Source organism: Tamandua tetradactyla, chromosome 3 (assembly GCF_023851605.1).
Source record: "Tamandua tetradactyla isolate mTamTet1 chromosome 3, mTamTet1.pri, whole genome shotgun sequence".
NCBI lineage: Eukaryota > Metazoa > Chordata > Mammalia > Pilosa > Myrmecophagidae > Tamandua > Tamandua tetradactyla.
The window spans coordinates 112,221,911-112,238,210 of record NC_135329.1 but is presented as its reverse complement, the minus strand read 5'-3'; the positions used below and the strand labels follow the sequence as shown (position 1 = coordinate 112,238,210).

General features: G+C 36.9%; 1 long non-coding RNA gene across 1 annotated transcript in view; it reads right to left on the bottom strand.

Moving 5' to 3' along the window:
* Positions 1-10,474, bottom strand: part of LOC143676300 (uncharacterized) — a 29,714-nt gene extending 19,240 nt beyond the window's left edge. The window contains exon 1 of the long non-coding RNA XR_013171983.1: positions 10,379-10,474. This is a non-coding gene — a long non-coding RNA (uncharacterized LOC143676300). The remainder of the gene's footprint in view (positions 1-10,378) is intronic.
* Between the last annotated feature and the right edge of the window lie 5,826 nt (positions 10,475-16,300).

Here is a 16,300-nt window from a genome sequence, read left to right as displayed (position 1 = left end):
TGTACACCTCCCGTGCACTACATCCCCCTCCCTGCTCTCTGCAGGCTGTTGCCAGTGCAAAATGGTTGCAGAACTAACTTCCATACCTAGGATACTGCCACCCCCCACCCATAGTGTCGCACAACCTCACCCTACTCTCCCTGAGCTAAGTGCATCCGTTTATGGTATTCCCAGGACAATGCGTGCACACAGGACCTCAATCGTGTCATTCAGCTCTGGTAACTGCACATTACAGCAGTCCAAGAACAGCTCATGTGCATAGCCCTCAGCTTCACTTCCAAGCTCAGAGAAAGTAGTGACCTGCGCAGCCAGGTTACATCTCCCCCAATCCACGAGGGTTTAATGCCAACCTGTTGCCATAGCTCTACACATGTGCACAGAGGGCCCAAAGGCTTAGACCAGCACACACCAGGGTTACGCCCTCCCAGACCAGTGCACCCACATAGCTACATCCTCCCTAGCCACTGGGTGCCCACGTACACAAGCATCAGCATAACATCCCCTACCTGCACCCATACCTGCCCTGAAACAAATCACCATACTGAGTGCTTCATCACATATCTTGCCCCCTGCTGTGCAGCTATCCTGCAAACACAAGGACTTAGACTACCAAAAGATATCAACTCCCAAATAAATCAATCAAGATATTTATAAGCAACAAAGACAGCAGAAATCCACTAAGCATATCAGAATGTAGACAGATATTGCCCTGCCTATGACCAAATTAAAACACCAGAGGAGACACAGATGTTGGAACAACTAATCAAAGATGCTCATACAACTGTACTTAATAAAATAAGTGGGATAACAAATGGCATACAGGAAATCAAGTAGACAGTAGAAGAGCACAGGAGAAATTTGGAAGAATAAATAGAAAAATAGCAGAAATCACACAGTTTAAAGACTGTTGACCAAATAAAAAGCATGCTAGAGACACACAACAGTAGATCTGAAGAAACAGAAGAAAGAATTAGTGATATAGAGGACAGGATAATTGACTTCAAAGACTCAAAACAGCAAATGGAAAAAAAGATGGAAAAATTTGAACGGGAACTCAGGGAAATGATAGACAAAACAAAGCACAAAAATATAAGAATCATTGGTGTCCCAGAAGGAGAAGAGAGGAGTGAAGGGCTAGAAAGAGTAGTTGAGGATATAATGGGGAAAAACTTCCCAACCCTCATAAAGGACATAAATATACAAGTCAAAGAAGCCCAAAGAACTCCAACCAGAATAATACAAATAGGTCTTCCCCAAGGCACATACTAACCAGTCTGTCAAATGTTGAAGAAGAGCAGAAAATCCTGAAAGCAGCAAGAGAAAAACAATCTACTACATACAAGGGAAATCAAATAAGACTGAGTTCAGCCTACTCAACTAGCACCCTGGAAGCGAGAAGAAAGTGGTATGATATATTCAAGATCCTGAAAGAGAAAAACTTCCAGACAAAAATTCTGTACCCAGCTAAATTGTCCTTCAAAATTGAGGGAGAAAGTAAAGTTTTCACAGATGAAGAAGTCCTGAAAGAATTTGTCAATAAGTCTCTGGCCCTACAAGAAATACTAAAAGGAGTTCTGCCATCTGAAAAAAAAGACAGGAGAGGGAGTTCTGGAGAAGGGCACCTAACTGAAGAATACCACTAAGGGTAATTTGATTAATACAAAGAGAAAGAGGGAAAAGAATATACAGATCTGAAAAATAAAACTAAAAAGATAGGATGGTGGAATCAAGGAATGCCTTTTCAGTAATAACTTTGACTGTTAACAGACTAAACTTACCAATTAAAAGATACAGATTGGCAGAATGGATTAAGAAATATAATCCAGCTACATATATACTGCTTAGAAGAGACTCATCTTAGACACAAGGATACAAATAGATTGAAAGTGAAAGGATGGAAAAAGGTTTTCCACGTAAGTTGTAACCAAAACAAAGCAGGAGTAGCTATACTAATATCAGACAAAATAGACTTTAAATGTAAAGACATCATAAGAGACAAAGAAGACACTATATACTAATGAAAGCATCAATTCATCAAGAAGATATAACAATCATAAATGTTTATGCTCCCAATGAAGGAGCTCCAAAGTATATGAGACAGACATTGACAAAACTGAAGGGAGTGACAGATGTTTCAACAATAATAGTAGGAGACTTCAGTACACCACTCTTCCCTATAGACAGAACAACCAGACAGAAAAGCAACAAGGAAATAGAGAAGTTAAATAATTTGATAAATGAATCAGACCTAATACACAAATACAGGTCATTGTACCCCAAAGCACAAGGTTATTCATTCTTCTCTAGTGCTCATGGAGCATTCTCCAGGATAGATCATATGCTGGGGCACAAAACAGGTCTTTATAAATTTAAAAATATTGAAATTATTCAAAGCACTTACTCTGATCACAATAGGATAAAGCTGGATCTCAATAACCACCAAAGAATGAGAACATTCACAAATACATGGAAATTAAATAATACACACTTGAACAACCAGTGGGTCAAAGAAGAAATTACTAGAGAAATGAGTAGCTATCTGGAGATGAATGAAAATGCAACTCATCAGAACTTATGGGATGTGACAAAAGCTGTGCTGAGAAAGAAATTTATTGCCTTAAATGCCTATATTTAAAAAAAAAAAAACAAGAAAGCCAGGGTGCATGGGTAGTTTGGTGGTTGGAATGTCCGCCTTTCATGTAGGAGACCCAAGTTCGATTCCTGGACCATCAACACCCCCCCCCCCCCAAAAAAAAAGAAAGTGTAAAAACCGAGGACTTAACAGCAAACCTGGAGGAACTTTAGAAAGAACAGCAAACTAACCTCAAAGCAAATAGAAGAAGAGAAATAACAAAGATTAAAGCAGGGATAAATGAATGGGAGAACAAAAGAACAATAGATAGAAGCAATAAAACCAAAGCTGGTTCTTTGAGAAATCAGTAAAATTGATGGGCCACTGGCAAGACTGACAGAGAAGAAAAGAGAGAGGACGCAAATAAACAAAATCAGAAATGAGAAGGGGTGCATTACCACAAACCCTGAAGAAATAAGAGAAATCATGAGAGGATACTAACAACTATATGCCAACAATCTAGACAACTTAGGTGAAGTGGACAAATTCTTGGAGACACACAAACAAGATATACTGACTCAGGAAGAAATAGAAGATGTCAACAAACCAATCACAAGTAAAGAGACTCAATCAGTAATCAAAAATTTTCCTACAAAGAAAAGCTCAAACCAGATGGCTTCACAGAGGAATTTTACCACACACTGCAGAAAGAACAAACACCAATCCCACTCAAACTTTTCCAAAAAATTGAGGAAAAAGAACACTACCTAACTCATTTTATGAAACTAATATCATTTTAACACTGAAACCAGGTAAAGATGCTATAAGAAAAGAAAACCACAGGCCCATCTCCCTAATGAACATAGATGCAAAAATTCTCAATAAAATATTAGGAAATTGAATCCAACTGCACATTAAAATAACTATACACCATGACCAAATGGGGTTTATACCAGGAATGCAAGGCAGTTTCAGCACAAGAAAATCAATTAATGTAATACAGCACTTTAGTAAATCAAAAGGAAAAATTCACATGATCATCTTGATTGATGCTGAAAAAGCATTTGATGAAATTCAGCATCCTTTTCTGATAAAAAATACTCCAAAAGATAGCAATCAAAGGCAACTACTTCAATATGATGAAGGGAATATATGAAAACTCGATAGCCAGCATCATACCCAATGGAGAGAGACTGAAGGCTTCCTCCTAAGATCAGGTACAAGACAAGGATGCCAACCATCACCACTGTTATTCAACATTGTGCTGGAAGTTCTAGTTAGAGAAATCAGGCAGGATAAAGAAATACAAGACATCCAAATTGAAAAGGAAGAAGTAAAACTCTCATTATTTGCAGATGATAATGATACTGTACTTGGAGGATCCTGAGGAATCTACAGCAAAGTTACTTGAGTTAATAAAAAATTCAGCAAGGTGGTGGTATATAAAATTACTGTGCAAAAATCAGTAACATTTCTATACACAAGCAATGACCTAGCTGAGGAGTTAGTTAGGGAAAATACTCTATTCAAAATAGCAAGCAAAAGAATCAAATACTTAGGAATGAACTTAACTAGGGATTTAAAGGACTTGTACAGAGAAACTACATAACATTGCTAAAAGAAATCAAAAAGAGATCTAAATAGGTGGAAAGACATTCCCTGCTCATGGATGGGAAGACTAAATGTAGTTAAAGTATCAATTCTCTCCAAACTGATCCACAGATTCAACACAGTACCAGTAAAAATTCCAACAACCTACTTTGAAGGTTGTTAACTCAAAGTGGATCAAACACTTAAACATAAGAACTAGCGTCATTAAGCTTCTAGAAGAAAATGTAGGGAAAAACATCTTCAAAACCTAGTAATAGGAGGTAGCTTCCTAAACTTTACACCCAAAACCGAGCAACAAAAGAAAAATTAGATAAATGGGAACTCCTCCAAATCAAATGCTTCTGCACCTCAAAAGACTTTGTCAAAAAGGTGAAGTGGCAGCCAACTCTTTGGGAGAAGATATTTGGAAATCACATATCAGACAAATGTGATTTGATTTCCTGTATATACAAAAATAATCATAAAACTCCCAACAAAAGAACAAACAACCCAATTATAAAGTGGAATAAAGATATGAATAAGCATTTTTCTGAAGAGCAAATACAGATGGGTCAAAAGCACATGAAGAGATGCTCATTTTCACTGGTTGTAATGGAAATGCAGAACAAGACTACAATGAGATACCATCTCACACTTACAAGAATGGCTGCTATTAAACCAACAGGAAACCATAACTGTTGGAGAGAATGTGGAGAAACTGGGACAGTTATGCCATGCCTGTGGGAATGTATAATGGTGCAGCCACTATGGAATACTGTGTGTCAGTTCCTTAGGAAAGTAAATATCGAGTTGATCTATGAGCCAGCAATAGCACCACTTGGTATATACCCAGGAGAGCTGAAAGCAATGGCATAAACAGACATTTGCACACCGATGTTCATAGCAGCATTACTCACAATCGCCAAAAGATGGAAACAAACCAAATGCCTATCAACAGATAAGTGGATCAACAAAGTGTGGTATATACATACGATGGAATATTATGCAACAGTAAGACAAAATGACATTCTGAAGCACATGACGAGATGGATGAGCCTTGAGGACATAATGCTGAGTGAAATTAGCCAGACACATAAGGACAGGTAATGTCTGATTTCACTTTTATGACCAGCATAAAGGTATATCAGAGGATTACAATACAGAATATAGGGGACTTAGAGATACATAGAAGCTAGAGATAATGGAACCGTTAGCTACTGAGGTTGAATTCCAATGTAAGGGAATAGACAGTAGTGAAGATGATTCTCTAGTGGGTCTAGGAGTAATATCACCATACTGAAGATGAACAAGATTAAAAGAAGTTGTATAGACCTATGTTTCCCACTGACTTACACTAGTAATATGAATGAATTCTCATAAGAATTACTTCAAAGATATGATTCTTGTATAGAGAGTGTTTAAGTCCAGGGTACAGGGGGAAAACTGCTGCTGCATGTTATGAGCTATGTTCAAAAGGAAACCATTAACACTACCACAGCAGCAGCAGAGGTAAATAATGGGGTGAGGGGCAGGAGTTAAGATGAGGTTTAGATTTCTTATTTGGTAAGGGTGTGTTTATTGGTTTTCTCTCTCTTGGGGACAATGAAATTATCTAAAATTGAGAATGTTGAAGGACTGTGGGCTTTGGGCCCTCTACATGATGCCTGATGAATGCAGGTGGCTGAAGGATGCACTGATGGAGAAGTAGATTGGTGAACGATGATATATACTTATGAATGAAGGCTGTGCTGCTATAAAAAGGAACAATGTCGTGAAGCATGAGAAGATGTAAATGAACATGTGGGACATTTGATGAGACAAAATAAGCCAGAAACAAAAGAACAATGGTATGGTCACCTTTAGAAAATGCTAATAAGAAACCAGGGGCCTAGATTATACGCTTTTAGAGCAGACACATTAAGTCCGGAGTGGTGATTATTATTTCTGGATTTTGAGAGGCTATTTTATATATATAACCTGATATTTAGAGATAAGAACAAAGCTGAACAGTTGGGGTTAAAGTAATTCAGACAAGGGGTAAGGAAGACAGGGTCTATATTTTAGAACCACACATACTCTTTGAGACCAATGAAAGAAAGGTTTATTTGATCAGGAACTGAAATTTTCTGTAGTGCATAATCTAATTCAACCCATCTGGATAGCTCATTTGAACAACTGAAACATAGCACAGAATAAGAAAGAGGTTCTTTAATCCTGCATAGATTATTATAATGCCTGGAAACATCCTAGAGTATATTAAGCAGATAATCAGAAAGTATTGGCAAAGTCCCCTGAGGGGTGGGAGAAAGACTATGGAACTATTAAACCTATCATCAGGGAATTCCCTGATACTGTGTCAAACTTTAGGGACACCCAAATCAATAAGCCATGCCCTCGATCATGTGGCTTACTCTTGTGAAGCTTATGTAGGTAGCGGAGAAGCTTAGACTACCTATAGGTATGCCTGAGAGTTACTTTTGGAGGACCTGCGTTGTTGCTCAGATGTGGCCTTAGTCTCTCTAAGACCAACTCTGCAAGTAAAATCATTGCCCTCCCCACTACGTGAGACATGACATCCAGGGGTGAAAGTCGCCCAGGTAATGTGGGAGAGGACTCCCAAGGATGAATCCAGACCTGGCACAGTGGGATCAACGGTTCTGTCCTGACCAAAAGGGGGGAAAAAGTGTAATTAATAAAGTATCAGTGGCAGAGAGAATTAAAATAGAGTCGAGAAGCTACTCTGGAGGTTGCTCTTACGCAAGCTTCAGGCAGACCTTTCTACCTATCATAACCTGCCAACCCCCAACCAGGACCATTCCAGCCAATCCTAAAGAACACCTAGGGCAATATATAAGATTCCACAAGGGTTCCAGGCACTAGAGTAACTTTCCAGAAACCTACAACCTCCAGATGGTTTCCTGGTCCAGATAAGTCCTGAAACCTAACCCAGCCTCTCCAGAACATCCATTTCCATCTCCCTACCCCATATTAATGACAGACCCTTCCAATATCAAAAATGTAGTATTGCCATTGCCCAAACAACCCCAAAGAGAGGTATAGAAAGATCAAAGGTGATGGTGGAATTATTCATAGAAGACAGGATTTAACGAATATCAATGCTGAATGATTAAACTGATATCTCTTTTAGTTTCTAGTATTTTTGAGCCGCTAGAAGTAAAAACCTAAAATTGTAAAATTGTAACCCATGTCAAAGTCTGAAATATGTTCTACAACTAATTGTGGTGTTGTGCTTTGAAATTTATAGCTTTTTTTGATATATGTTATTGTTTACAAAAAAAAGAAGGAGGGCCGCGGTGGCTCAGCGGGCAAAGTGCTTGCCTGCTATGCCGGAGGACCTCGGTTCGATTCCCGGCCCCAGCCCATGTAACAAAAACGGAGAAACAGAATACAATAAAACAAGAAAATGTTTAAAGATGTTTCCCTTTCTTCCTTCCTTCCTTCCTTCTATCCTTCCTTCCTTCTCTCTGTCTTTCCTTAAAAAAAAAAAAAAAAAAAAGAAGGAAAAAAGTCAATTGTTATGATAAAAATGTATTTAAGCCCTCTAGCTTCCTATATTCTGGAGCAGTTAGAAGGAAAAATATAAGAGGATTGTACAGTAACCCATGACAAACTCTGGAATCTACTCTGTAGCCATTTTTGAAGAGTGCTTTGAAAACTATTGCTTCTTTTATGTCTTTGCTTTGTATATATGCTATACTATACAATAAAAAATGTTAAAAAAAAATCCCCATTGTAGACGCCAACTCATTTCTGGTACATTGCATTCTGACATCATTAGCAAACTGAAACAGATGGTATTAGAAGGTACCACAGTTTGCTTTACCATTCACCCATTGAAATACATTTGGGTACTTTCTATTTTGGGGCATTACTAATAGAGCTTCTATGAATATTCATGTATAAATGGCATGAACATTTTGTATGAATTCAAGTTTCTGTGCAAATCTTAGGTCATGATTTAAATGTGTGCTTAGGCTTATGAGAAACTGGCAAACTATTTAAAAGAATTATTATATACAATTTTCCATTCCCACCAGAAATAGCCAAATGATAACACCAGCATTTAGTATTGTCACTATTTCATTATTTTTACTGTTCTGATAGATAGCTATGGATAGTTCATTGTGCATTTCCCTAAGGCTGATGATATTGAAAATAATTTCTTGTCCTTATTTGCTACTTATATATCCTCTTCAGTGAAGTGTTTGGACATTGCTTTTGCTCAGTTTCTAATTGGATTGTTTGATATTTTAAATTTCCAGTTTTGATCGCTCTTTATATATTCTAGATATTAATCCCTCATCAAATTAGAGGTTTTTATATATTTTTTCCAAGTCTGTTGTAGTCTTTTCATTCAGCTCATGCAAGCTTTCACAGTTTACAATTCTTATGAAGAACAATTAATCTATTTTTTGGTATCCTGGTTTTGGTGTCATGTTCAAGAATTCTTCACCAAGGCCAAGGTCCTGAAAATTCACTGCTATATTTTCTTCTAAATTTTGTGCTTTTTAGTTTGTTTGTTTTATGTTTAAGTTTGCAATATAATTTGAGTTAGTTTTGTACAAGATGTGAGGTTTACATCAATGTGTGTGTGTGCAGAATGACCAGTTGATGCAGCACCATTTGTTGAAAGTTGTAGCTTTCTGTGTTGAATTGCTTTCAAGCTTTTGTCAAAAATTGGTTGAGCATATTTTAAGTTGCCTTGGTTTTTGAAGGGTGTATTTCCTAGGTAAAATATTTTAGGTAATAAGGTGTTTTCTTTTGTTTTGTTTCATATTTTTAAGTGGTTGCTCCACTGTTCTCTGATTTGCAAAGCTTCTAATAAATTATGCTGTGCAACTTATCTTGTGTTCCACTCTATATAATGTTTTTCCCCCTCTTTCTTCAAATTTCCTTTCTATTTTTAGTTTTTAACAATTTGGCAAGGTTGTGTCTAGATATATATTGTTTCTTTTTATCTTTCATGTGTTTCCTGGTTGGGTTTCACTGAAATATTTGGATGGGCGAATTTTTTTATTGTCTTTCATTAATGTGATAAAAATTTTAGCCTTTTTTCTCTTTATGTTTTCCTTCTGCCTCATTCTCTCCCTCGGACTCCCAGTTAAATGTATGTTATTCTGTTTGCTCTTGTTCCACAGCTCTCGGATGCTTTGTTATATTCTCCTCACTCTCTTTCCCTCCTTGTGTTTCAGGGTGTGTGGTTTCTGTGGTCCTATTTCTAAGTTTCCTCGTTCTTTCTTAGCTGTATTTAGTTATAGTGATAAGCCTATTAATGGAATTTGGGGGGTCTGATGTTGTGAAGGTTTTTTTTTTTTTTTTTAATTCCCCAGCATTTCCATTTGACACTTTTCTTATTGTTTCTATCCCTCTGCTGGAATTTTCCATCTCTTCATATGTATTTCAGCTTTGCACTATATGGTTTAACATATTAATTGCAGTTACTTTAAAATCAATGTATGGGATATCACAGTTTGGTTCACCTATAGGACTATTTCATTGTTTGGTTTTTCTCTTGACAGTACTTTGTGTTTTCTTGATTTTGGGGGCTTTTCATACTTTTTTATAAATATTAGTCATTATATTAGCCAAATAGCAGAAGTGGCGAGAAATAGTATTTACGTCAGTAATGGGTGTAATTCTTCTGGCAGTCATTAACAGAGTGGAGTGAGTCATTAGCAGGTCTCTGCGCTGTGATTTTTGTTGTTGTCGTGCTATAGTCACTCCTTTAGTTTCCTGGCTGCTAAAACAAGTACCATGCAATGGGTTGGCTTCAACCACAGAAATTTACTGGCTTACAGTTTTGAGTCTTGAAGTCCAAACTCAAAGCATCATCATGGAGATGTTTTTCGCCAGGAGGCTGTGGCATTCTGGAACTGGCTGTTGGCAATCCTCGGTCTTTGGCTTTTCTGTCACATGGCGATGTACATGGCGGCCTTCTGGTTTCTTTCTGTGACTCTCTAAATGTCTGAATTTCATTCTGCTTATAAAGAGCTCCAGTAACAGAATTGAGATCCATCCTGATTAGCTGGACCACACCTTAACTGAAGCAACTTCACCAAAAGGTCCTATTTATAATAGGTTCACAACCACAGGAGTAGGATAACAACATCTTTTTTTTTTTTTTTTTTCTGGCACACATAGCTCATAGCTCCAAGCCTCTGCAGTCTCCTTCAGGGCACCACAAACTTCAGATACCTCTAGGTGAGGGCTGCTAGTCTGTTCTGTTTAGTGAAGGGCTTGAAATCCTGAGGAGTTATTCTCATCATTCATGCACTCCCCTAAGCTTTCAGCAGACCCAAGCTTTCACCAGGGGTGTTTCTCTCTCTCCATACTCTTGACCCTTCCCATTATGAGATCATGGATGATTATTGTGTTTGTTTCTTCATGCCAGGCTTATTTTGCTGTTGTAGAGGTTGGGGTTGGGGAGGATCTCCATTTCAAGCCTCAGTTTTATAAGGCCCTGTGTTCCTGGTCCTTGGGAGGTGTGCTTTATCTGTATTCCTGCTGCATTCCCTCAGTGACAGGCAAACTCTGCCTTTTGTCTTCTGTGAGTGTTGAGTGGGAGGCTTTTCTGCCCCATGCCCAATAGCAACAAACCTCTAAGGTTTCTTGGTACTAAGAAGCAGGTGACATATGGACAGGATCTGCTAGGCAGTTTACCACATCACCTCCATTTATCCAACATACGTTTAAGTATTCAACATTGCCCTGACTCTCTCACTTACTTTACCTACCCCATCCTGCATCAGCAATTGAGTCATTTTGTTAATATTTAAAGTCTCTGTATCCTCAAAAATTGTATGACTTTAGAATCTTGTTTAAGGAAAACAAAACAGATAAAAAAGTAAATTAAATCATTTAACCATGCAAGATATTTGAAGTTAATAATAAAGTATTGCCTAAATCAGCCTGACAGAAGTTCTATTGATTTTGGTTTATATGAGAGATGTGATTTGTGTTCCTTTTGTCTCTTTTGATTAATAGAATATATCAGTTATTGAAAGATTCAGTCAACCAAAATGCTCCTGGGTGTTGCATTTCAAAAATATTGAAAGTTTATTTAGTTTTTTTTTTTCCCAATGAATCCTGGTTTAATAAAGAAAAGAATCTCTAAAAGTTATTTTGGAATATAGCACCTCCAGAATTTAGATAATAATATTTTTTTGTATTATCATATACATTTCACAGAAACGATCATGCCTCAAATCTCATTTTAGTTTGAAAGAAAATAAAGAATATGGTAAACCACAATTATATTACTTTTTGCTACCATTTTTGTAGGATTATAATTATACTGCAGTTTCTTTGTTCTAAAACATTACTTAGAAGATACTAAAATGATCACCAGTTAAATGTTTGTAGTAAATCATAATGCCTTGAAATGTGATGCCTGATATTAGTTAAATAAATTGTAGTAAATAAATGAAGAAAATATTTAAGACTATGCATTGACACTGAAAAATCTATAGACTAAGATCTTAAATTTATTATAAAATTATTTGTGTGTACATATTTGTGTATGTACGTATCCATCTACCTGCCCATCTAGCTATCCTAATTCTGTTTATCTGTGGAGTGGGAAGGGGTATGGGTATTTTAGTTTTCTTATTTTTTATTCCATATATAGTTTTTAAATTTATGATGTATATATATATTGCTTTTGTAAAAAGAAATATAATTTAACTAATAAAATCTGCTACTTAGTGTAATATAGCCTCCATATAATATATTTGTACACATCTTTGCAGTAAATGTAATGTGTACATATGTTTGCTTGCTATAGAGAATCTCTTTAAACTATTTCTTGAGAAGTGTTTAAAATACCTCAGAAGGCCTTTAAGGTTATTGAGTTGAACCAGGTTTATGTGGTCACTTACGTATACCACCGACGTGATTTGAAAAACCACAAAAAACCCTGCGCCCTCAGTACCACCTCATTCCCATCATCACCACCATTCTTGACAAAGAGGTTGAATTACAAAATCATTTAAAATCAGTCTCTTGTGGGGGGCAACATGCAAACGTAAACCCAACATTTAAAATAATCCTCAACTTAAATCTTAAAATTCCAAAGACGAATTTTATTCTGTCACTCCCCTTTTCCCGCCTCCTAGATACCTGGAGCCTACCACCGGCCAAGACTCTCCCCAGACTTCCTGGGATCTCCAGGAATCTTTCTGCCATGTGCTGGGAGCTGAGACCATGGACATGAAAGTGACCCCGCCTACCGTGAAAGATGTCACAGTCTCAGCTCAAGTGCAACTAAAGAGCAGTAGCTGTAGGACTTGGGAAGCACCTCACTCCACTTTCTCACCTACAGGTCATGCCTGAACTTTGTCCATCTGCTTCTCCCCTCACAACGTCACTTAGATGACTTTTGCATCAAAATCCAATGGATCATTTACAATTCTTATTTTATTTCTCTGCAGTGCCAGGCCCCTGCCTCTTATTCCTTTTTGAAACTTCTAGTTGGCTTCTGCATTGTCTGGGTTCTCCTACTGCCTAATTCCTTTCCATTCTCCTTCAAGGGCCCCCTCTTGCTTTTACCCCGCTGAAGAACAGAGCTCACGGTAGTTCCACATCCAGCTCTCTACTCATTCCATTCTCCATTTTCACTTGAAGATCTCTTCCATTCTTCTTATTCAGATCTCTATCCCCAAGCAAGTCTCAGATTCATATTTCCAAATGTCTGCTGGACAGCTCTACCTTGATATCCTACCAGTGTTTCCGATTTAAGGAGCCCCAAACCCAACTCTTTTCCTCATCACCACTCCACCTAGCCCCAGTGTTTATTGTCTCAGTGAATGACACCTTCATCATAGAAATGGCAGTTCTTCTCTTTCCTTTGCTTCTTACAATTGAGCTGTTCACCAAGTCCTGACATGTTTGCCTTCTGAGCAGCTCTCATACAATTCTCCTGCCATTTGGATGACCCCTGTACTGGCACACACATTTATCATATCTTGCCAGAAGTAGCATAGCGTCTTTCTTACTATCCATACAATTTCTGGGAACATTCCTCTTAATTAGTCTGCTGCTGATTGGCAGTGAGGGGACCAGCTCAAACAACACTTTCCCGTTAAAAAATAATATCTCCTTAAATGCCTAATCTCCTAAACTCCAAGCAAAAATCTCTTTAAAACTCAGACTTGTCTACTTTTTTGCCTAGTAAGTTTCTAGACCAACTCCTATAATTATCTTTAATCCATCTGGTGGCTGGTTTAAAACAATAGAATTTATTGTCTTACAGTTCTGAAGATCAGAATTCTGGAATCAAGATGTCCATTTGGCCATTCTCTATCTGGAACCTGTAGGGGAGAATGCTTCCTTGCCTCTTCTATCCTCTGGAGTTGCTGCAATCCTTGGCATTCCATGGTCTGTGGATGCATCTCTTCCTCCATTTTCACATGGCATGTTCCCCTGTATCCTAAGGTAGTGATTATTCATATGTTAATTATTTGGCTGTTTTTCTTTTTAATTATTTTAATTCAGCACATGTCCATGCAAAGTTCAACTGTACATTTCGGATTACAATTTACGTTTACAAAGCACATATGTGCTTAAGTTTGAGGATATGAAAATGAATATTTTCTATCTTTGGAAAATCTAAGAGATGATTTAAAAAGTAAAAATATAATTTTAATACCAAGAGAACAAATATAAAAAACTGATAGCACAGATTCATTTCATAGCCTATGAGCTATAAGGTCCTTTGGCCTTATATTAAATTGACGAATTATGGAATGAAGTAAAAGACATGTTTTGCTTTCCAGGAGAAGTTAGGCTAAAATTCAGAGCTTAGGATGTGGTCTGAAAAAACAAAACTGAGAAACTGGAAAGAGATGAAGACAGAAAGGAAAGAGGTAGAGGAAAGGAAAGAGATAAAGGGAGATATTTTAGCGGGACTACTCCTAGGTAAGTGCCAAACAAAATAAATGTTAGATTCCAGGGTGATGTATCAAGGGTAGAAGTTAATTAGTCATGCCATTATCAAGATTACCTTGGGAAAGTTGAGGAAGGGAGTAGAATTATTTAAAAATACTCAGATGTTTAGCATCTCTTAGTCACAAGAAAGATTAGGTCTTTTGAACTTTCTTTAAAAAGTTGGTAAAGTGTTTAAATAAATTCAGTGATACTAAGAAAACACAGCCTGTAATGAAATTAAAGTAGAAACATCCTACATATGGGCTTCATACAAAGTGATGACTTTTCAATTGTGAATTATGAAAATGGTCACCTAAAATCTATTCCCCAATTACCAGACTACTGAGAAGATAATTCCAACTCCAAAATCTGGAGCAGCAAGCACAGCTCTGAAGTGAAAGTTATGGAGGTTTCTAGGGCAGCAGCTGGGCATGGGCCGAACAAAGAGGATATTTTCAGTGCTTTAGAGGAAAGAGTGCAATGAAAAGCACAGCCTAATATTCTCTTGGTGAAGCAAGAAAATCACATTTTTTAAAAAATCACTAAGTGATCAGTACTTTAAATAACAATGTCATTTTTAAGGTACTTTGAAAAGTTCATGTTCTTCATCTCCCCCATGCTTATTACTGTCATTCACATATCATTGCCAAGTCAAATTTTAAGCTCCCTTTTATTTTTAAACTGGGCATTGGAGCAACTTAAATGATGTTTCAATTTGTTAAGAGAATTTGATTTAAAATAGAAAAACAGAACAAAACAAAACAAAAGAATCTACGCTCACAGCATAAGCCTTAGGAAAGAGAAGTAAAAGAATTTGGCATTTCCAATGTGTTCTTAACATTGGACCTTAGGATGAAATGCTGAAACAGAGTCTCCGAGGAAGGAGCAGAAAGTCTGTGATGAAAATGTAGTAAATTTAAAGCTTAAATAGTTCGAATTACCTCTCCAAATGTTATAGTGCAGGATATTTCAGCCTTAGGCAGATTATCAGAGGAGTCCTGGAAATTTTTAAAGTATTGTCAAACCATGTTACAAATAAATCAGGTCATAAATGAATAAAAACAGGGAGAGTGTTCCTTAAGAGTATGTGTGTATCAAATTCCAAATAGCCAGTGAAGCCTGATTATTGTCTTGTGCTTCTCTAGCTTCTGAATCCTGTCTCCATCTCTCCTGTAATACCTCCCAACCACCCACTTCCCTACCCTCAGGAATGCTTACTTGAAAAATATGATATCAATAGAAAATTCAAATTTTATTTTTGGAAAAAAAGTTTTTTCCAAAAATAAAATTTGGAACAGATTTGCATTTATATAAATGGCTTCATCAATTTTATTAAGATGCATAATTGCCTGATTTTAATGGGAATTTGATGTTTGTGTGCATGTTGCATGATGATTGTATATTGTATCCAGGCTTGTCAAAGCTACTGAATATTAGTTGGTAGCCAATGGCAGAAACCTATATTATGGCTCTGATAGTGGGAAAAGAGATTCATTCAGGACCCAGAATGATCTCCTGCCCTGAATTGTATGTAAATAGATGTTGCTAGGCATACTGATTTCCTGAGTATTTCCAAAGGTGGGAAAAAGTATACTCAACCTACATTGTGAAATGTATCTGCTCATATATTTACATGCACAAAATTAAATGGTGTGTTGAGTTTAAGTAATTGGAATGCCAATAAAACAAGCACAATGCTTGGAGATGGGCAAATGAGATAACTGGGTATCCTTTCAGTGGGTGCTACTTCTTGTCTAGCAGATTTTAGGGGAATATCTGATTCTATAGGGGTATTCACTTTTGATAGACTTTCTAAAACGAAATCTTCTAGGGATAAAAGTTAACTTATGGAAAAAATGATAGTAATGCAGAAGTTCCTTGCCTGTAGTAATTTAAATTTATTTCCATCCATAGAAAAGATAATATGAGAGATTATAGTTTATTGCTAAATAAAATAGTAACCGTTTTTGCATCTTTCGCTAAAGTCATTACAATGTTTTTGAGTACATCTTCATACCTCTGTTTTTCATATTCTCCTTTCAAATACTTTTTTTCATCTTACTGATTCCCTTCTTACTTAATGAATTGAAGATCATTTCTGAGAAGGGCTCATTTATGCTTGCATAAGAGTCATTATAATTTTTCTTTTTTGAAATTTATAATTCAGCAGTAGAGATATAGGTTGGAGCTTAT